This window comes from Tenrec ecaudatus, chromosome 5, assembly GCF_050624435.1.
Source record: "Tenrec ecaudatus isolate mTenEca1 chromosome 5, mTenEca1.hap1, whole genome shotgun sequence".
Lineage (NCBI taxonomy): Eukaryota > Metazoa > Chordata > Mammalia > Afrosoricida > Tenrecidae > Tenrec > Tenrec ecaudatus.
In genome coordinates this window covers 28,103,319-28,125,029 of record NC_134534.1, presented here as the reverse complement: position 1 = coordinate 28,125,029, position 21,711 = coordinate 28,103,319, and the positions used below count along the sequence as shown (strand labels likewise).

Sequence of the window (21,711 nt, the reverse complement as noted above, 5' to 3'; positions counted from 1 at the left end):
TCAGTGATACTATTGGCAGATGAGGCCCTCAAGTCTGAGGACATGAGAAATAGGAATGAAGAGACATCACTGCTTGGAAGGGAGTTGACCATGGTGACTTGAGTCAGGCAAAGTCTGTGGAAGTGGAGCCTGGGGATTTTAATTGATGGTAAAGGTAAATAGAAAAGCAACAAATATTTTAATGATTAGAACTTGGAATATGTAATGTATGGATTTAGGATCATTGAAAGTATTCGAAAATGAAATGGAGCAAATGAAGACTGATGTCTAGAAATTAGTGAGCTGAAATGGATCAGTATTGGCCATTTTGAATCAGGAAATCGTATGCTATACTATGCTAACAATAACAGAATCAAGAGGAATATCATGACATTCATTATCAAAAAGCTCTTGCTAAATCTTCATGAAACACAATGCTATCTTTGATCTGATTATATCTATCTGACTTCAAAGAAATTCAAATTTATGCACCAACTGTAAAAGAGAATGTTGAAGAAATTGAAGAATTCTCCTGACTTCAGTTGGAAATTGATTAAACATGCAATCAAGATGCAGTAATAGTTATTGGTGATTGGAATACAAAAGTTGAAAACAATGGGAAGGAACAGTAATTAGAAAATATGGCTTGGTGATAGAAATGAAGCTGGAGATTGCATGATAGAATTTTGCAAAATCAATCACTTGTACAAAGAAAATACTTTTTCAACAACACAAAAGACTGCTTTATATATATAAACTTTCCAATATTGAATATACAGAGCAAAAATGGACTTCCTCTGAGGGAAGACAAGATGGAGAAGCTCAGTATCAACAGCTAAAACCACAGCAGGGCTGACTGTGGAGCAGACCATCAATTGCTCATGGACACGTTCAGGATGAAGCTGAATTAGATAAAAACAATCTCAAGGAGCCAACATATGATCTTGAGTCTATCACCTGAATTTCTAAGACATCTCAAGGGCGGAATTGATACATTGACCATTAATGACTGAAGACCTGATAACTGAGATTACGTCAAGACCATCATTCAAGAAGAGAACAAAGGTCATTAAAAAAAGAAAGAAAATATTAAAATGGATGTCAGAAGAGACTCTGAAATTCCTATGAATCAGAGAGTAGCTAAAGCAAATGGAAGAAAGAATGAAATAAAAGAGTTGAATAGAAAATTTCATAGGCAGCTTGAGAAAACAAAGCCAAACATAACAAAGTTTGTAAGGACCTAAAATTAGAAAACCCAAAGAGAAAAACATGCTTGGCATATCTGAAACTTAAAACAAACTCAAGAAAAACTTCAAGCCTTGAATTGCAATTTTGAAAGACTCTGTATACAAAATACGGAATGCTGTAGGGGCATCAAGAGAAGATGGCGAGATAGCCGTCACGGTTCCAAAAAGAACTAGTCAGCAGTCCAGTTTCAAGAGGTTGCCTGTGGGCGTGAATGCATTAGTCAAAAACAAGGCTCCATGATTTGATGCTGTGCCCATTAAAATATTTCAGAAAGCTGAAGAAGCTCAGGACACACTCACTGGTCTCTGCTGGGAAATCTGGAGGACAGCTACATGGCCAACTGACTGGAGGAAATCCGTATTGGTGTTCTTTCCAAAGAAAGCTGACCCAAAAGAATGTGAAAGTTATAGAATGCCATCATTGCTATCACACACAATAAATAAATAAAGGAAGTTTAAAAAAGGGTTCTCTTCCAAAAATGATTCCAGCAGCCCATTGCCAGGGAACTGTCAGAAGTACAGGCTGGATTCTGAAGAGGATGTGGACCAAGGAACATCACTGTGGTGTACATTTCATCCAGTGGGGCCTGAGGGAGGGTGCTGAGCCTAGAAGTCTTTACAGGAAAACAGCCTCCTTTTTCGCCTGTGGAGCCGCTAGCTGGGAGGTTTAGCAGTCTGTTGTTTATCTGAGAAATCTGAGAAACATGAAATAAACAAGCAAGTGAATAAATAAGTAAGCCACCCAATCAAGCTAATCAGTAAAATACAGCTTGCACCACCATCATTTTCCTCTAGGAAAAGTAATCTCAAATTTATTAAAAGTGATGTCATATTTTGGCCCTTGCTACTATTAGGGAATTGAGGAGAAAATGGGTAGTTGCAAGTTAGGGAAAACAATGGATTCATTGATTTAGGGGATAGAGTGCTAATCAATGCTCACATGATTTATTCTCTAAAATGTTGAAATTCTTATTTGGAAAGATTAATACTAATTATCTCTCTCTAATGCAACATTTCCCTATCTTAGTGTATATATGGTACTTTTATAAAGGAGTATGTTTCCTGTCCAAAAGTCCATCAACCTGAGGCAGAGTTCAAAAGCCTAGAAGAACTATTAAGCACTTCCTAACATTTTACATTAATATACATCATAATTAAAATATTAATATTAGATTATCAACCATATGCTTCATTGTGTACAAAGTATTTTCAGCATAATTTACATCGTGATAAAAATAATGCTGCTTTAAATATGGTAATTCCTATTTATACAGGAATATAAACAAATTTTAAATGAATAAGTGTTCAAATTTTTTTTTTTCTTAACAGTGGAGAGCACGAATGCAGTCCCCCACTACCACAAATTATGCAGTCAAGTTTCCTGAATTTGGGGAAATCACAGGGGTCAGCACATCTGGAGTGCAATGGGTGAGACTCACCCTGGGAAAACCACCCTCCTGATCAAGGTGTCTCCCTGGCCAGGTAAGCATGTGTTCAAATAATATTGGCATACTAGTTTTATGGGTTTTGATTGCATGATGGCTTCACTCAATCTTTTAAATTTCAATGAACGGAGTTTGTTGAATATTAAACAAGATTATTTGGGTCATAGGAAGTCCTGGTGGTGCAAATGGTGGAGTACAGCCTCTCACTGAAAGGTTGGTGGTTTAAACCCGCCCAGAGGCTGCGTTGGAGAGAGACCTGGCAATGTGCTTCCGTGAAGGTTACACTCAAGAATCCCTATGGGGCAGCTCTCGTGTGTCACGGGCCACTATAAACTGAAATCAGTTCAATACACCTCACAACAATAGCAGGTGCTAAAAAAAATTTTTAATTAATTAAATAAACAAAACCGCAACTAACTGCTATCAAATCAATTGTGACAGTAAATGTGAACTTTTTTTCTTAGTTGAGCTTAAAACGAAGAAATAGATGCCAATGTCAGAAAAATAGACATGACACCCACATCCTCGAAGTGATGAATGGGACTGTAAAGTTTTCTCTAAGGTTTACGCTTGCACTGTTGATGGAGTGAAGTTGTTGCTCACTGATACTGACCGTGTATTCAACAGAGAGCCAAGCACTGCTGCGTCCTGTACCATCACCACCACTGTTGCTATAGTTGAGCCCGTTGTTTTAGTCACGGTGTCAATCCATCTCCCCGTGGCTTTGCCCTCTTTTGCTGACTCTCTAACTTACCACGCCTGAGGTGCTTTCCCAAGGACTGGGGTCTCCTTAAAACATGTCAAAAGAAAGTGAAAAAAAGTCCCACCACCATCGCTTCTAGGCATCATGATGGTTGTGCATCTTTCAAGGCAGATTGACTTGTTCTTCTGACAGTTCCGTCCACTTGCAAATGTTTTGCCAGCACCGTCATCTAAATGCGTCCGTTCTTCTGTAGGGTAGTCTTCCTTTGTAAACGTACTTCTTCATCCTGTCGTGTAAGCGTGGGGCTGCCAGCCCCAAGACAGGTGGTGATTCAAACTACCAGCGCACTGTGGGAGAAAGAGGAGGCTGTCCGCTCTCAGAAATACTTATGGTTTACTTATGGTTCGGCAAGACCCTAAAGAAGAGTTCTCCATGGTTCCATAGGCAGCTGTGAGGCAGAACCTATCTGGCAGTGGAGGAGTGTTCATCCAGGCAAGGAACCTTATTGATTCAATGGTTAAGTGCTTGGCTTCTAACCAAAATGCCTTCCGTTCAAGCCCACCGAATTTGTGGAGCAAATTTACTCATTTGCTCTATAGAGATTACAACCTAGGGGAGTCGAGGGTGGAGAGAGTGGGGGGCTTCTGTTCCGGGCTGAAGGTCAATAAAAGTAGGAATCAGTTCTACAATGGTTATATAGAACTCTATAGCTAACAAAGTGTGTTTCCTCATAAAATGTATCCCATATTTTAATACCCTGAATAAGCCCAGAAACTGATGCATCATGGAGATAGAGAAAAGTTTCCTAACTTATTAAAATACTCGTTTTGCAGTAGAGGATACTAATACACAAAACATTAGCCACTTATATAACTCTTAAGTGATAAAACTAAAAAAAAAATTTAAACCTCTTTGTTGACAACTGAGCACTTTCCCAAGGTGCTGCCTGGGTTCCCATGGTAATAACACCTGTCATATAAACAGGTGAAGTCCCAGTGAAATGATGGATGCATCATGTTAAGGTAACAATCTAGATCTTAGTGGATTTCAACTTTTCTCCCTCCCCTGGTTACATTTTCCATTTATTTTTTGCTTTGATTTTCAGAAAGTCCCTTTGGTGGCTTAATTTAAATCAGACAAAAAAAATTTAGATTGCTTTCAGGAGACTTGTGGTCTAATGGGGAAAAAAGATCCTAACCAAAGATGGACAATTCATATGAACTGCAAACTTTCAGTTGTAATAGGCCCCAAAGGGGAATCTGTGTGTTGTATGCAGTTGTGGGATTTTTCAGGAAAAATTCATTGAAAAATAAAGTTTGAGTTGTGGTCTTAAGAAAAAAATTAGATAATTTAACTTGCTGAGTCGGGGTGCACGAAAAGACTCTTCTAATAGAACAGATCACACACCCTGATCTGAAAAATGACCTGCAAAAGTTTACTACATACAGGAAAGGATCAAGGATGATCCATGTACAAAATAGTGATTTATTGTAATACAATGCTAACAGCTAAGGATGCCTAGTGGGCTCAATCAAGGGCAATGTAGCAGTGAGGAATTGCTAAACCTGAATGAAGCCGGACATGATGGTGGGATGAGAGAAGTTAAAAAAGGGAATAGAGGAATGAACCAGGACGCAAAGGACATGTATAGAGGCCTAATTACAGGCATGTACATATGGAAATATATACAATGAGAGAGTAATAGAACTATGTACTCATATCTATATGTTAAGAATTAAGGTTGTATATAGATATTGGACCTCAACTCAAGTACTCCCTTAACACAAGAACACTTTGTTCTAACAATCTGGCATTCTGTGATGCTTACCTTCCCAATATGATTGCTTAAGACAAAATGGGTGCATAAGCAAATGTGGTGTAGAAAGCAGATGGTGCTCAGCTATCAAAAGATATAGTGTCTGGGGTCTTAGAGGCTTAAATATAAACAAGTGACCATCTAACTTAGAAGCAACACAGCCCACATAGAAGAAGCATACCAGTCTGTATAATCATTAGGTATTGATGAAATCAAGTATCAGGCATCTAAAATCCAGAATAAAACCATTCCCATGGTGAATGGGTGGAGGGGGGCGGTGCATGGAGTGGAGACCCAATTCCCATCTGTATACAATTGGACATCCCTTCACTGAGGGATCATAGGGAAGAAATGAGCCAGTCAGGGTGCAGTATAGCGCCGATGAAACACATAAATTTCCTTCCCCCCAATATCATGAGCTCAATTCTACCTTAAAAAATTGATTACACCAGAGCATGCATATTGTTACAGACAAGAGCTTGCAACACAGAGAATCCAGGATATTTAAACCCCTCAGGGCCAACAAGGAGAATAGAGAAACCAAGAGGATTACAGGAGGGTGGGGGGAGGAATGGGGGTTCAATCACAAGGATCAATCTAAAACCCCCTCACAGGGGGACAAATAATAGGACAGTGAGAGAGGAGCGACAGAGAATGTTGTAAGATATGGAAAAAATGATCTATAACTTATCAAGGGTTTGTGAGGGAGGACAGGTGGAGGAGGGAAGGGGGAAGAAATAGGGAGCTGATATTGTGTTCAAGTGGGAAGAGAATGCTGTGAAAATGATGATGGCAGCATATGTGCAAATGTGCTTGACACATTGGAGGAATGTATGGATTGTGAAAAGATATACAAGAGCCCCCAATAAAAGTATTTTTTTAAAAAGGTGTTATAAAAAGATAAGGATGTTGCTCTTGAAACTGAAAAGAAAAGCAAGCAAAGAAATCAAGAAAAAGAATATAAGATGTTCCTGAGACATGACCTGTAAGCCTGGTTTTTTTTAAAATATAAATAAATAACGTAGTGATTCCTGGCAATTAAAATACATAAATAAAACTTTTATATAGCCCATAATAGAGAATAAAGTGTTGGTATCTACTTTTTCAGACCCCTTTGACCCCTCTGGGGGTGGTGTGGCCCACTTTGGGAAACTCTGGTTAGAAGAACATTACCAGTTATTAAATATGTATAACAATACTTTTCTTATTATTCCTTGAACTAAAGTTTTATTATAATATCATTTTATAATTACTTTCTACAATGAGTATCCAATTAAGGAAACCACTGGTTCACTCTGCAAATATTGCTAAGGAAGCTTATAGCCAATAGAGATCGTCTATAATGCATACTACTATTTCTAGTTGGCTAGAATCATTATAAGAGTAGACAATTAAAACACAATGTACACTGGCTAAGACAGGGTAGTTAAATATCATTAGGAAGAAAACACATATTACTGACTATCTCTATCCATAGTTTGAACCTCATTGAGTGTATTGTGAATGTAATGACTTGTGCTACATTGACAGTCGTATTCAAGTGTGCAGAAAGATGAGAGCCAAACACAAATTCCTTAGTAACACCTGGACTCGCTGTGTGACAAGAACACACATTAATCAGGGAAATGGACTGGAATCAACATGGCCATTACAGAGTGACTGTGTGTTACTTGTCACAGATCAGCTATTGCAAAGTGCTCCAGCTCTCAGGTGATGGCTGCGCTACCACATGGAGCTCCTAGCACGGTCATCTCATCTGGTAAAAGGCCAGGGACAAGCTCTTCACCGAGCTGTCTCTGAGTATGAATGGGATGTGATACTGACGAGCACCAGACAGCAATCCTGTGTCCTCCTTTCCGTCCTTTATACCTCTTTCCTTCCCTCTTGCTCTTTTTCATCCTTAAATGTCTTTTTATCGAAAGCTAGAGCTAGACTATGTGAAAATCTTAGAGTAATCTCAACTCGGATTTATACATACCTACATTTTTAAAGTTATATTTCAGCTTATACTGATAATTCATTGTTTGCCCGAGAAATTAAGCTTTCTCAAGGTTCTTCATTAAGGGACATGATATATAAATTCAAAATAAATTCTATAATTCAGATGAAGTGTTCAAACGGAACAGAGAAAGTGACTAATACTGATGGAAGAAGGTTTTGGTGTGGAGACGGAAGACATAATTGCATGCAACAGTATAGAGGTGGAATTGAGTGTTAATATTTTAAATTTCAAAGACCATTTGAGTTATCTTTCTGATAACCCTCTATATTGACTAAGCCATAATTCAAATATTGTTTCTCCTTTAATTAATATTAATACCAATACAATGGGAAACTCATTTTAGAAGCTCAGGGAGGAATATCTAGTTCTCTTTGCCTAACAAATAATCAACAGCACTATTCTACTAGCTCTTCAATAAATCATCTTCTCTCTATCACAATGTCACTACAATTTCTAAACCACCATTCCCTCTCATTTCATCACACCCAATTCTCCATTCCTCCCTTTTTGTCTTCTCTAGAAAAGAACTTAAAATGTAGAATAAAAATTATATAATTTATGCAAGTCCTATACTATCTATCCCAATTACTTTTCTTTACACATAAAATAAGGTTTTCACAACTCACCTTCCCTTCTGGTACCCTCTGTCTAGCCTCATTCACTCAGGGGCATCTTTTTGTCAGTGATCAAGCCATCATGCCTCCTGGTGACTGTTCTCTCACCTTGAACTTTCTCTCAAACAAGCCAAGTTCTTTCCCACATGACCTTTGCTATAAGTAACTCTTCATTACTGGAATGCTCTTGGCTTTCCTCCTGCCATATTAATCTCAGCTCTAGCCCTTCCTCATACTCTAGTTCTTAACTTGTTATCCTATTGCAGGTACGTATTTTTCACAGGAATAGTATCAAAAGTAGATCTAGCTCAACACCACCCCCATATTTCTTTCATAATCGCTGTTCTATTTTATCATCTTGTTTATTTTTGCATACATTTGTGGGGGTGAGGGGGTGAAGATCTGATCCTCCTTGTTCCTTGTGAGCAGCATTGGCATCACTTTTAATTTCCAACATGAGGCTGTCATGAGTTGGGCTTTCTTGAATTCAACTAATAACAACTTTATTTAGTTCTCTAGGAGTTGGCACATATTAGGTGCTCAGAATATATTTCAAATAAATAGTTTGTATGTTTTAGAATATTTACTAGAATAAAAAATAATGTATAGAAATGTCCCTGGGTAAAGCTTTGGTCCAGTCTCACACAAGACACAAACACATAAACATACATACACATAACATACAAACACTGAACACACATTTTAGTATGGACATGATTCATGTTTCTCCAATATAACATGTTCTTTGGCATTGAGAAATCTGTGAGTATTACCAATTTCTGGGCTGTTAAGTGTCTGTTTAAGGAGCCTTGGTATTGTGGCTTACAGGTTCTACTACTAACTACAAGATGGTTTGAATATTTACACTGATTGAGAGCCATGAGTCACTCCTTGGGATGAAGGTGCAGCGTTCTGTTCCTATAAAGATGGGCAGCCTAGGTACCCAAGGGATGGTTCTCTTCTGCCGTTAGGGTCCCTATGAGTCAGTAAGAGCAGGATGACAAGGAGAAGAGTCTGTTCCAGGAAGCTGGGTGGCACTCTTGTGTAAACATTGGATTGTTAAATCAAGATCCATTATTGAAACACACCATGTGCCCCCAGGAAGAAAGATTGGACTGTCTTCTCCCATAAAAATGTGCAGCCTTGAACCTTTTTCAGGCTTACTATGAGTCAGAATGACTGGCTCTCAGGTGGGGTTGGCTTGGGTTTGGTTTAAGTGCCTGTTTATGTATTTGCCTCCCAGTCATCCTTCAAATGTAAAGCTGTAGAGTTTGACAGTTTGGGCTTTATAAGGTAACTATAAGTATCTCTGACAAGAATTTTCTCTAACTGTTTAAAAGATGAACATATTTTAAAGGTCTATTAGCAGATTGACTTTCAAATTTGTTTCTAACTCAATACTCGTAAAAACTAGGATACTCGTCAGTACAGGCAGTCACGGCACCATCAATGAGCTCTGTTTCTATTCATGCTGTTAAGGTTTTGCAGGTAAGTTGGACCAGGTGCATAGGGCTTCTTATTTAGCCTGGCATTAGTGCAAGAAATGGCTCAAAGCCCTGAGTGATTTAAAAGCTGTACAAGGAGGAAGTAAAGGTGACTGTGATGAATAATTTGTTGCAAGTAGAGATTGGTTTAAGCATTCCAAAATTAGAGCAAATTTGCATAACATTAAAGGGTAAGTAGGAATTGTCTATAAGTGAAACAGTGGGATTACTTATATATTATAAATGCAAAACAGATAGGAATTATATATATAATGCATAGTCCTACACATATGATTTCTATACAGATGATTCCTCTATATATGGGGGCTTCAGGAAAGTCCTTGGAAATATAGACTGAGAATGTAATGCATATTCTTCATGACCATTTTGAAGCCCTCTGGTATATTATGAAAAATGCTGTGATATGTTATTTTAGGAATTTCTTGTCCACAGGATGCTGTTTCTCATTCACCCAGCTAATGGTACAACTGCCTTCAAAAGCATAATCATTTCACAGTTCCTTTGGAATGCTTTCTCCTCTTGTTCCTTACTTCTCACCGGTTCATTACAGCTCCTATGCAACTTTGGGCTAGTTATCTATTGTAGTGCCAAAAATAGCCCATCACCAGGCTCCTGGAAAAAGCAGTCATCGACTATACCAGAGTTCGTGTGGGTCCGCAACTTGCGAGCAGCTTACCTGGGGGCGGCTGCTCAGACTTTCTCAGGTTGTAGTGATGATGTCAGCCAGACCAGTGTCATCCCAAACCTGGGCTGAGGAGTGAAGGCTTCCCTCCAAGATGGCTCATCCTTCTGACTATTGACCAGAGGCCTCAGTTCCTCTCCACGCAGTTGCGCCCTTTCTCCGGCATCACAATGTGGGAGCCGGTGTGCCCATGAGTGAGATGCATAAGAGAAAGGGAAAGAAGGAAGCTAGGAGGCCTTTTATGATGTCTCTTGGATGGAAAATTTCATTTTCCTACCAGATTCCACTTGCTATATTTAAATAACTAACCTGATCCACACTCATAGGGAGAGGACTAAGACACCCATTTTAAAGGTGTTTTAAAGAAATTGTCGACATATTTCAACTGCATATTTGCCTTTTCTATTCTCAAACCCTCAATCAGATCGTCTTGGTGTCGAGTCCTGCTATGGCATACATTACGCAGTGGGCAGCGCTGACCAATGGCAATGGACTTGTTCACAGATTCCGAGAGTAGAAGGGCACACACATGCACCGCCGCTGGAGGAAGGCTTTCTCTATGCCCTCTGGACACAGGTGTTGGTCTCTTCTCAATATTTATGAGCTTAGTGTTTTTGGAGATTGCCATGTGTCTTACCTCAATCTTACCCTGAACCTAGGAACTTCTCAACACAGAAATCCTGAGTCCAGGGGATGTACTTTGTTCCTGACTTACCTTTTGAAGTATTATTGAAGTCTTCTGATATCTAATATCATTTTAAAATCTCCTATATATCTCAAAAGAGATTTATTGACTCAATGTATAACCTAGTCCTGTAGATTTTTATTCTTCCTCAATGACATAAGCACCTCTAATCCTTGTCTCATTAAATTTCAGTTGCTATAACATATAAGGTAATTACATTAGATCATTAAATGAAAAATATTGACATAATCCTGACCATTGTTGCCTGGTCACAGTAACAGCTATTTTTGAAGACATTTCAATCCATAGCATTCAATTATAAACTAAGTAAATACTCTTTAATTAAATGTAATTTTAAATTCATATTTTGTGACCATAACCCTCAAAAAATAATTTCTATTTGTTCCTCTATCTGTTAAATGTATTTATTATGCCCTTTACTAAACAGCCAAAAATTACTTCTGGTATAATTGACTCCACCGAGCTTCCTCCTTCTGACTTTCCATTTTGAAGGTCCAGCTTTACAAAGTCCATGTGCTGATGAACTTTTAGTGTTACATTTCTATTGCATTAAAGAGCATGTCAGAGATTTCCTGATCAAGCACAGTTCATCTATAGGGGGAACAGAGTGCTCTGCTATTAGAATTGAAGCAAAAGGCCTCGGGACTAGAAACAAGCACGCTTCTCATACCGCGTTTCAGTCGTAGCTGAAGAGCGAGGGCATTTGCTGCCATCTGACTTTTGTCTCATCATCCTCTTGAGCGCACGCCATACTACGTAGTCAGTCTTTTGGATCTACAAGTTAGGAAGTATCGTAATGGAAGGCTCCAGAAACATTTTGTGAGTCTTAGCAAGAATCACAAAACAGTATTTTACTGCAATAACAATTTTGTTGTTCATATAATGATGCAGTAAAACGTCTACTCTACTCAGCTTTTCTGCAAACATTCTGTGGAAATATTTCACGAAAAAATAGCGAGCACCGCAATTCTGTTTTTTTATGTCAATACCCTACAAAGGTTATAATATCATCTAATTATAATTCCTTTAAAAATTTCACACATACTTCTTTTTCTAAAAGGTCTCGGCTAGTTGCATTTGATGTTTTACATGTAAAAACCTATTTTTTCATGTGTAAAAAAATTTAGGGGGAGATATCTTTTTATGTAAGACTATTGATAAATAGGAATAACTTGACATAAGATGATCATATTTCAAATATGGACAACTAGAAGTATTTTGTAGTACATGCAACATAATTTTAATTGCCATGTTTTATGTATGTTTGTGTAAATTTATGCAAACAATAGTAGGCTGTTTTAACAAATCTAACTTGCCCTTCGGTATCATCTATATAGGCCCCATCTCTTAAAAGTAAAAACATTAGTATTTGTGGTTGTCTTAGGGTAGGCTAAATTATACTGGACCCCTTGATAAACAAAGATGCTTAGAAAATATAAATAAATGACAATGTTTATAGTTAAACACAAAGGGACTCCATAGACAAAGGAAATGCACATCCTATGGGCTTTATAAGCCAGGAAATATGAATGTTTCTGTTTGAGTATTTGACACCCATGGAAATGTGAGCGTCCTCAAAGAAAGAAACCAAATTCAATTATTATTGTCACCAATGTATAATTAAGTGAAATAGTAAAGGACAGAAAAGTCATTGGTACATCTTCATTTTTGCGTGTCAGACCTTGATTCATATTCTGATTTAAGAATTTGACATTGAAGTGATATTAAGGAAACTAAGAAACCTCCCTAACCTTGATTTACTTACCAATATACTCTGTAATAGCACTGTTGGAAAAATTAACATGATATGTGTAACAAGGCTGAGTTTTATATATAAAAATATAAACTCATATGGTATGATCATGAAGTGTTATCAGGGCGGGGTAACGGGCATCAGAAGATCCATAACAAACAAACAAAAATCATATTGTTGAGAATGAGTGGGGTCGGAGCAGAGACCCACTGTAGACAGTGGAACCTCCCCCCACAGAGAGTCGCAGAGAAGGGATGAGTCAAACAAGGTGCAGTAAAGTACTGATGGGACACACAATATTCCTCTGGTTCCTTGAGGCTTCCTCACCTCCCACGCTCATGGCCCAGTGCTGCTTTTCAATCTGGATTAGACCGGAGCATGTACACAGGTATACTTAAACGATAAAAGCTCACTTCACATGGAATCCAGGAAAAGGAATGGGAATAGTGATATCAGAAGGCTAGGAGGAAAAGGGGGAGAGGAAGGAAGGACAGGATAACCAATTGCAATGATCGACACATGACCACACTCACCCCTCCAGGGAGAAGAACAACAGAAACCATGGGGGAAGGGAGACAGCATGATAATGAAAGTAATAATATACTTTATAATCTATCAGGGAGCCACGAGGGATGGGGGAGAGGCAGGAGGGGAAAAAAAGAGGAGCTGACACCAAGGGCTCAATGGAAATAAAATGTCTAGAAAAGAATGACGGCAATGTACAAATATGCCTCATACAATTGATGATTGGATTATAATAAGAGTGGTAAGAAGCCCCAATAACAGTGTGTGTGTGTATGTATATATAGTGTATATATATATTTGTATGGGATAGATATATAGACATATATAAATATAAAAATTATATCAGTAGAATTGATAAAAGCATCATTCACACATAGTAGTAATATTAATTAAGACTAGAACTAAATTAAGATTAAGAAACAATTATTTTTAAATATCAGTAGATTGAGAAAAGCTCTTGTTGCACAGTGGTTAAAGCACTCAACTCTTAACCACAGGTCAGTGTTTAAACCCACTAACTTCTGCGTGGAGGTGAAATGTGGAAGCCTGTTTCCATAAAGGATGCAGCCATGGAAGCCCTTACTGGGTTGGTCCCCTCTTTTTATTAAGCTCACTATGAGTCAGAATTGAGTCCATGGCAATGCCTTTGTTTTGTTTTGCTTTGGGTTTAATCAGTTAACAAGTTCGTTTAATGATCAAGAATAAACCCCTAAAACCAGACATATTGGCTCAGCAATTAACTCTTTGAAAGAATGTCTCTGCACCTTTGTTTTCCACTTGTAATGGAAGCTGTGGTCTGTAATCACAGTAGCCCTGTGGTCTCTAACCCAATGAGAAGTCCACTACACCTAGGGACTCCTCACACAGCTGTAGGTGTAGGCAAGTTCCAACTCATGGCTCAAATATCAGACCGGATTTTTCTCCAAACCCAAGCAACTATAGGGACTTGCAGACCCAAGATTTCCAGGTGAGCCAACATGTTTCTTTCTTTCTGGTTGCAGAAGTGAATAAATATATTTCTTTTGAATGTGGTGAAAACTATGTAAATCAATAGTCTTAAACTACTTTGAATAATACTTCACAATAGTTAAAGTTATATTCCTCTTTTGAATTCACACAATTTTCTTTAAAGATTTTCCATGAAAATAAAGTATTAACCTAAGCAAATCTATCAAAATAACATGAAACAAACAGTATCATTTCTCCCTAAAAGCTACCATTAGGATCAAGATGCTGCTGTAAATTTGAGAAATTATTTTGGAAATTAAAATCTAATAAGCAGATTTTTTATTTACTAGGATTTGGGGAAAACAGTTACTATAGTTCAACAAACATTTAAAGTGTTTTGTATGCTTCAACAAACATAGAATGAGATAAAGCTATAGTTTAAAATTAAGATAATTGTTTATTTACTTCCAAAATGAGAAATTGTATTTATTTTAAAGGCTAAATTAAGCTTGATGTAGAAACACAAATGTAATCACAGAATTATCATAAGTGGCTAGGCATATTGAAGACTAAAATAAAAATGGGATATCTCTCCTAAATGACTATTTGTATCTAAGCACCCATGACCACAAGTTCAATGGTCATATCCTGATGAGGATAGGTGATTGCATAACAAAAGGAAACAATTTATAAGATATGCCAACTTCATGAGCTACATGTTTAACCGTGAGATGATGCACAGATAAAATATACCATGTTGCTGTTAGGCGTCATCGAGGAGGTGCAGGCTCGTAGCGACCCTGTGCAAGACATAGTCCAATGCGGTCAAGTTCTGTGTCATCCTCCCCAAAGTTCTTATATTTGAGCCTGTTGTTACAGCCATATGTATGCAGCCAAACTATCTTGCCAAAGGCTTTTGTCTTTTTCAATGACCCTTTACTTTACCAAAAATAATGTCCTTCTCCAGGAAATGGTCTCTCCTGACAACATGTCAACTATACTAATAATCTGGATAAAGACAAGGCTTCTCCTGCGAAGAATTAGTCTCAGAAATCCCCAGAGACTGTACCCTGTGATCACTATGAATAGGAATCTACTTGATGGCAGTGAGTTTGGGTTTGATGTTATTAATCATTTGTGATTTGTTCTTGCAACTGAATATGCCTTCGGCAACAATTCTGATATTAAATATCTACAGGATAACCGTGAGTCTGCGTCGACTTATTGGAAGTGAGGGAGATAGCCCCTTTGTTTTAGTTTTCCTCATTTTGACTTTTGTCCAAAATATATAATTATTGATGAATTTTATATAATTGATATGTAGGTGAAGAAATTAAATAATTTTTATAGTTTTATAAGCTTATTCTGAGTGGACTTTTAGTCATTAATAACTATAAGTTAAATAAATTAATTTGTAAAATTTAAGAATTCTATTAATTTAGTATACTTTGAAAATTTAAAAGCAATTTATATTGTACTTAGGGGTATATTTTGGGGTTTGATCATTTCATAATAATTAATTTCCAAAAGATATTATTTATAGGAACAATTATAGATACTCACATTACCTAAAAGGTAATTTATAAGATTTCAACTATATGCCAATATAGGAAATTTCAGGTCCTTACCCTCTCTGTCTAAATTGATCATTTATCAAACATGATATTCAATGACTTGGCCATCCTCCTAGAGAACAGTATTTTTTGGTATCATGGGGGGTGGGGCTATGTTTTCAAAGAAACGGCAAGTAGATCAAAGCAAAAAATAGTGTATCCTGGAAGAAGGCAGAGTATAAGACAAAACAAAATTATCCAGTTCATAAAGTATACTTTGTTTTAAGGATAATTTTATGAATGGGCTAAATGTAAGTATTTGGAGACTTGAACCCTTTAGGATATAAAAAATAAGTGTGAGAAAATTGAACAAAACAGAAGATCGACCAAATACAGTAGGCAAGTCTATTGAAAGTAGTTGGATTGGTCTCACAGTTCAGATATTTCAATTGGTGACTTTGGCCCCTAGGAAGACAGCTAGTTTGACATGCTACTCCTTCCTGGATCCCTTATGAATTTTAACCATTTCAGGGTAGAAACCTCACTCATGAGAGATCGCTGTCCTTGCTTCTTTTCAAAGGTGTTTCTGGCTTTGTATGCATCATAAGTCAGGCATGCAGCCATGTAGATGGCACATGTAAAAGGTGGAGCTTCAGTGAATCATAAAATCATTTCCCTGCTACCTGTACTCTCAGGGGATATGTGACTCCACCATGCCACTACCTAGTAGTTGCTAAAATAATAATCAGAATCCATTCATTACATATATCCAGTCAAGAAAAGTTGATCCTCTGTAAATACATGGAGTCATGTACAAGTAGCATTCAGGAAAATAGTGAAGTCATGCACCTGGTAGAGAGAACATTATGATCAAAGTACAGAGGCATTTTGACCATTGCTGCTTATTTCATAATGAATGTGTGTATATGAAATCGAGTATATTAAGAATGCATATGACTCAATGAGATGCAATTTTCTTTGTCTCAATGTATATTTTATATACAAGGGTAAAATGCAAATATATATGTATATATTAATATTTTACATGTATGTATGTTATTTATATAAACATATTTGTTTATAGTTTGCTTATACAAATGTTACATGTGTGTAATTTGCCTTGCTTACAATTCACACTTTTTAAAAATGTGTGGTGCAATATTTTTTAACACCTTCTGCAATGTCATAATTTGTAACATCTTCCAGAGTGTTGTGACCATCACTACAATAAACCATGGGACGTCACATCACCTCCTAGTGTTACCCGGTACCATTGTAGGCCTTTCTCAGGCTCACTCTTTGTTACCTCAGAGATGTTCATTTTAGAATTAATTTCCAAACGTTCATAATCTACTTTTCTTTCTGATGTCCTCTGTTTTACTTTCTCAAATGATCTTGGTGGTGCTAGGAGCTGCTAAATGAAAGGTCAGTGGTTCCATCCAGCACCATATCCTTGGGAGGAGAATTGAGTTATCTATTTCTGCACATGTTTGCCATTCCAGAAACCCTGAGGGGAAGTTTGACTATCCTATATAGGGTTGTAATGAGTTAGAGTCAATTCGATGGCAGTTGGTTATGTTCTTAATTTGATAGGCAAGTAATTAGCAGCATTTCCGATACCCTCTTCTATGTCATACCTTTTATAAATACAGCTCAATTGTGCTATAATGAAGGGCTTCAAAATGTTCATGGAAAAATTATTTTATCGATCATCTCTTTTTAAATACAACATTCTCTTTCATATTTAAGCTAATGCTTCTGATAGTATGAAAAATGACATGAAAAATATCTCTCCTTTTAAATCATTTCTAAGTATTGCTGCAGTTATAATAAAGAACCTTTAACTTAGCTGTGACTATCAGTTTATTTTACTAATGTTAATATTTAACACTTACAATTTTTGGCATTTACCACTTTGCATAATCATTCAACAAAATGTACAACATGCCTGATAACAAAACTTCTACAACACTCAGAGAACCCTTAAAATAACTTTTTATAAGACAAAAACCTAAACAAATGTACTCTCTAGGGGGAAGAATTACTTCACAAGTAAAAATGTACTACCCTTGCAAATATTCCTAGCTCCAAGCGTGAGCCTCCTTTACGGCAGTGTTATAAAATCCCCTTCAGGGCAAAGCAGACTGCATCCATGGATACAAATCTGTCTTCCAGATAAGGTTTGTGTATTGGAGAGGCTTAGTTTTTTTCCTACTATCATATCCCTGATATAGATGTCTCTAGGGTAGAAATCCTACTTCACATTAACTAGCTATGCATCCAAGGAGAAATAGTCTTCTCAACACTATCTTTATTATTTAGGAAATATACAGCGAGTTGGTTCCCAGAGTAGAATTGATATGTATAGCTTATAAAATAGATGTTTTCTCCGAGATGAGCATGCCTTAGGGAGTCTCGAACTGGGGTCAGGACTCTGAGTCGCCATCATTCTGCCAGTTCTATTCACAGGACAGGATTCCCAGCACTACAATTAGAGTTCTGCACAGCACACAATACACATGAGGTGTGGATGACTGATTACACATCTTGTTAATGGCCTAACTCAATTATTACCTGGGTTGTTTTAGAGACTAAATCACCAATTTAAAGTGCATTTGAGGCTGCAAATCACATCTTAAAGAGACAAATACCTGTACAAATGTTGTTGCAATATAGATTGCTTTCCAGAGATTTACCCAAAAGACTTTAGGATGGGATTATAAACACTTACTTATTGTGCATTGCAATGATGTTTGTCAGTTATAGAAGCCTCAAAATTATTTTGAGTTAATACTTTCTCTACTATTAAATCGAAGGCTTTGCACCAAGCCTGTGAAACAGACTCTGACTCCAGGGTATAATTCTTGCCAAGGCAACCAAGTAATGCTGCCTCCTGGACAAGACACCGCAATCACTGTGGATTATAGGCTGCTGGTAGTACAAGAACTGAGCTGGAAATAGAGTTTATAGATTTTCTCTAATTGTGAGTTTCAGCTGGCAAGGCAAGAATGTGGCATTTTCAAGACACAATTGTCCACAGACAATAGCTTATGTAGTCATCCTTGAAAGTAAGTTAGCTGTAAAAAGACTAGAATTTTACTTTAATTTTATGATTTAAAAAAACACACATCATGTCATGTTTTGTTGCATTACATGCTATTGAAAATGTCTTCATCCACAAAGATATGTAGTGTCATTGATGAAAAGTTTACCTTTTGTCTCAATACTCTAAATAAATATATTAACCTTGAAAGAGGTTTTAATTATTTTTCTCAAACTTATGGTGTGTCTTATGTGATAACTAGGTTTATTGTGGCAAATAGACTTCTGTAGGAACATGTGGGCGAGGTTTAATCAGATAGTAGTTTGATTGGGGAGTAACGGAGATCAATAATTTCCAAGGCTGGCCCCTGTCTCTAGTTCTCCCAGTGACTGAACCAGCATGCTGCTGCTTGAGCTAGTCGTTTGCCTCATCTGTGTGCTGCACCACTATGGGTTGAGTCAACCCATGGATCATGTCACCTTGCCATGTTTTATCACAACTTGAGACTCCTTCAAGACCTGCTTTGCCAGCCTGCTGGTGGATTATGTCAGGCTGCTTGAGACTTCATCGGGTCCTCTGCATCCCCACAATGCTGTCTGCTGTCGGTGGACCAACTCTGCTTGTCTTGCCTCAGGGCAGATTCCTTGGACAAGCAGCCTGCATGAGTTGAAGGACATTCAACATATTCACTGTTCCACAAAAGCAAGATGAACTGAGGCCTCTGTCCTGCTGAGTGGATTATCAACTGTTAAATTCCTTTTATTCATGTGTGTTTTGGTTTTGTTTCTCTAGGGAACCCTGCCTAACACATCTTAGTTTGAGGTTTTGTTGTGAATTCGGATCAAATTGTCTTTTAAGTCAGTGTACATCTCATCATATTTTCATAAAATATTTTATTTCAAACTTTTTTTCAACTGTATTAGAAAATGAAGAGCAGCAGAGTATCGGGCTAAGAGTAGAGAAGGAAGAAGGACTTGGTTCCCCATGTTGACAGCAAAAGCTGCTTAAAATCTTGCACAAAGCTCCCAAATGTACCACATAGTGCTGGCATAGGAGCCCTCTATTGGGATGCACTCAAAGGTAAACTATACAGTAGCTGCAACAATGCGTAGCCCTAAGAGAATCTTCCAGCCACCAATGCTTGTCTGACCAACTAGGACTAGAACATGTTTTATTTGATTGTGAAGGGGTCACTCCACGTCCACGCCAAGGCAGCTGCCCACAATGACAAGTTAGCCCAAACGAGAGGGAAGCCCGAGGGGTGCAACAGCAGACATTGGAAGCGTGGCTGTGAGAAGTGTACTTATCAATGCCTTGGAAAATGATTTCACTTTACTGAAAAATAGTATGTACACGATAAAACATAATCAGAAGGAATCAAGGAAAACCACACTTTTCAAACAAAAATCTTGGGAACATGAAGTGAAGAAAAAGTAGAGAATAAAAAGTCACAAAATTTTTTTAAAAGCTCAAAATATGCAAAGGCAAACAATTAATTTTTAATGCACATATATATGGAAAGCTTTAAAGAAAAGCAGCAAAAGTGAACACACTAAAATCAAACAGCTACTTTTGGGGAAGTAGAGGGATGGATTAGGAGAATGCTCTGTGGTCTGTTTATTTTTATGCTTTCCAAGTTACATATATATTATATATAGACAGTGGTACATGAATTTTTATAAGCTATACATGGTTATATAATATTTATATTTAAAATAGAGAATATTGATATTTTATAAGTATAACATATGAAATATACCTTATATTATTGCAAACTCATTACTTTGCATGTTAGGGTCAAATTTTGCATTTTTTTTCTTAATGTTTTAAGGCAAAGCCATATTAATATATTTAAAACTGATATTAACTTCTTCCATATGAAAATTAGTGATCATGTTTTTTAAAAATATGAATGTTGAATATCTTCATATTTTATGAGACATGTTTAACAAATGAAATTCTTTAGTTACATAAAAATTGGTTGAATTCTTTATATGATGCACATCACTTGCCTTGAGACAGATGATACATTTGTTATAATGTAAATTCTGTACCTCACAGTATAGATGAAAAGTTGAAATGCCTCTATTTGTATACGTTAGTCTCAAGTTTGAGACCTTTTAAAACATGAACAGCTACTGTTTAGAAATATGTGGATAGCTTTTTATCAACCTGTGCACTTCCCAGAAACATTTAATGGCTTCTAATTGCTTTCTGGATCTGATCTTGTCTTCTTATTTTGCTTTTGCAACATCAATACAGATGTCACTGTATATTTTTGCCCATGTATTTGATGATACATTTAAAATGAATCTAAATCATTCAAATGCTGCTATTGTGTTAGTATTTGTCAAAAACTGTACAAAGTGAAAACACTATGATCACAAGGTAGTTTTCCCAGGGCAAGGCTCATCCATTGCACTTGGGATGTGCTGACCCCTGGTTTCCCCAAATGTGGGAAACTCGACTCCATAATTTATAGTAGTGGAGACTGCACTCATACTTCCCCTTGTTTAAAAAAATGTACAAAGTAACAAATATTTCTTGCATTTATCTATGGAAAAGGTTACATAAAATAAGGAAAATGACAATATTTGTAGCATCCACAGATTATTGGTTAATCAGTAAACTTCAGTATTTATTAAAACATCAACTGAATTACATGCATAATGTCCATGATTTTATTTTCATAGCAATTTGCCACTTAAAGTGTGTTACAGAGTTCTCTGATAATTCTGGGCTTCTTCCCTCTCCATAGGAAATTGGTGGTCCGTTTTTTCAATTCTTTGAAGAAAGTTGTTGGTATTTGAATCAGGATAACGTTAAACTTTTATAGTGCTTTGGGTAAGATCAAAATCTTTAATGTATTGAGTCTTCCAATACATGAACATTGGATATTCTTCCATTTGTGGAGGATGCTTTAGGGTCCTGTGAAAGGGACCTATAGTTTTTCTTATAAAAAGTCTTCTAGGTTTTTTGGTTAAAGATATCCCTAGATATTCAATGTGCGCTTGGCTACTGTGAAGGGCACTGCCTTTGTGATCGCCTCTTCCAATGTCTTGTCTGATGTATGTAGCAAACGAATCGACTTCTATTTGTTGATTTTGTATACTACCGGTCTTCCATATTCCTCTATCACTGTCAGCACTCCAGTTGTGGAGCTTTTGTGATTTTCAATGTCTAGAGTCAT

General features: G+C 37.1%; 2 non-coding genes across 2 annotated transcripts; one reads left to right on the top strand and one right to left on the bottom strand.

Annotated features, from left to right (window-relative positions):
* Window positions 1–2,552: 2,552 nt before the first annotated feature.
* LOC142449370 (U1 spliceosomal RNA) lies at window positions 2,553–2,716 on the bottom strand. Its single transcript, XR_012784565.1, has one exon. It is a non-coding gene; the product is annotated as a U1 spliceosomal RNA (small nuclear RNA).
* An 18,159-nt stretch (window positions 2,717–20,875) lies between these two features.
* LOC142449389 (U1 spliceosomal RNA) lies at window positions 20,876–21,032 on the top strand. Its single transcript, XR_012784580.1, has one exon. It is a non-coding gene; the product is annotated as a U1 spliceosomal RNA (small nuclear RNA).
* The last annotated feature ends 679 nt before the right edge of the window (window positions 21,033–21,711 follow it).